The sequence below is a fragment of the Arachis stenosperma genome, chromosome 4 (assembly GCF_014773155.1).
Source record: "Arachis stenosperma cultivar V10309 chromosome 4, arast.V10309.gnm1.PFL2, whole genome shotgun sequence".
NCBI classification, from domain to species: Eukaryota; Viridiplantae; Streptophyta; class Magnoliopsida; order Fabales; family Fabaceae; genus Arachis; species Arachis stenosperma.
In genome coordinates, this window is record NC_080380.1 from 103,518,569 (window position 1) to 103,520,846 (window position 2,278).

Consider the following 2,278-nt stretch of genomic DNA (forward strand, 5'->3'; position numbering starts at 1 on the left):
TTTTTGGTTCTAATGAGTCTTAACCAAGAATTGGTCTTTGCACATTGTGAGTTTTATTATACAACTATGGTGTTACGGGTTGAAATATGATCTTTATTTCTCTTCCAAATTTTTCTTAGTATTTCAAAATGCAACATTTAGCTTTAACATGTCTCTAACACACTTTTTTGCAGGTCCTGTTTTGTTTTATTTTTCCCACCTTGATGACTAAAGGGGGAGAAAAATGCATATATGAGGCTTGATAAGACATAAGACTTACTGAGATTATTGGATATTAGTTTTGACTAGTCTTGTGTTTGTTAATTGACTTGTGTTTATGAGCTGAAATCTGTTTGATTTGTTTCTGAACTAAACTTGGATGAATTTAAGTCATTTGAACTTTATGTTGTGCTGGTTAATTGTTGTGTTGACATTATTGTTTGTGTCCTCAGGTTAAGCGATAAGCATACATTAAGGGGGAGAAACTAATATGAAAAAAAAGAGAGAGCACATCAAGCTAATCTGGTATCATCAAAGGAAAGTCTCTGACACTTTCTTGTAGGGATTAAGGTGCTGTTTTTTGTTGATCTTGCTTATTGTCCGCCCTTGATGACAAAAAGGGGAGTAATAGCTGCTGAATGCTACTTTTGCTGCTACAGAATTTTCTGTGATTTGAATTGTGAACTTTTGATTGTTGCTGATGATAGTGTTGAGCATATAAATTTTATTTTGCAACTGAGCTGCTACAGGGAATGTATCCCCACTAACAATTGATACTTGCTTTCATATGTTGTTGGCTTGCCCTTGATTAATCTTGATACTTTGATTTTGCTGCTGAAATAGTATGTTGAGTATTGGGCTAAATTTATAGTGTTGATTATTTAAACTCCCTTAGTCAAAATATTTTTGTGTAGCTCTTTATGGTACTCTCTATAAGTAAATGCAAAGAGGAAAGAAAAGAAGAGTACAAATCCAGGGGGAGTTAACTTTGAAAAAGAAAGGAGGAGCAACACTAAAGCAAGAAACATCAATCAAAGGAAAGTTTTCTAACTTTTCTAAAATTCAATTCCTTTTGGTTATTGCTTAAATATGTTTGTCATCAACGGAGAGATTGTTGAGTTAAAAAATTAACTAAATTAATTAGTGATGACAAACATTATTTTATTGAGCAAAATAAATAATTAAATATTAATTATTTATAATTATATGCTGCTGATTATTTATGATGATATGTTGCAGGCCAAAAATAAATATAATGCAGCAGCAGCCCAAGTGAATGAGAGAAACATATAAATAAGGCTGGTGGGATAAAATGCAAACGAAGCCCAAAAGAAACAAAGAATACAAGGCAACGGGCTGAATGAAAAAGATCCGATCCAAGCCCAGTTCGTTTCCTCTCTCATTCAAACTCTACCATCTTACTCTCACCCAAAAGCAACGTTAACCTGTCCCCTCTTGGTCAGAACTCAGAAAAAGAAAGAGAGAGCTTCTTTCCTAAGCTATTTACTAAAGAAGCAAGAAAGAGAAGATTAAGCAAATGATAGAAGTCTAATCACCCATCATCAATCTATATCAAGAAGAGGTCAGAAGTTAAAGGTGATTTTCATTTCCTTCTAGATGCATCTCATTTTCTTATCTTCTTCCCAACACTCTGCCATTCCAAAAATGGGTTACAAGGAAAATTTGATTTCTGCTCTGATCTGTTGTGTATCCACGGTCAAGATTGTTTCTTGGGGACCAAGAAGTATCTCAAGGGTTCAGATCTAGGTTCACCATTGAAAATAATTTTCTTTGCTTCCTTGAGGCTTTCGGTCAAGCAAGAAAAAGTCAAACTCAAATGTCTAATTTGGGGATTAACTGGAAAAGTGACATGGTAAGCTGGAAGCACACAACTCAAGAAGTTGACCTAGGGAGAGCAGCCCAGCAACATGCAAGGAAATAAAAGAAGACTTTCTGCTCATTCAGAAGCAAGGAGAGAAAACCATAGTTTGTGACTTATGTTCTGAAGAGAAGTTCCTCTACTTGGATAATGCTTTCTTTCAAAGAAGCATTCAGCCAATACTGAAGAACTCAATCTGAGGTTTGCGAATCTGGTTATGCACATAGTTGAGAGGCTGTTGATGAAGTCAATCTCCTTCATGTTTTACAGATTGTGATGTACTTTTCTATGTTTATCTTTCTGTAATTTCTTGTGAGAAAAGGCATTGTGAGGAAGCTCAAGTAAAAGCCATGAGTGGAAAAAGGCTGAGTGATACACTTGAGTGAAAAGCCTAGAGTTACTTTCTGATTTCTTTTGGTT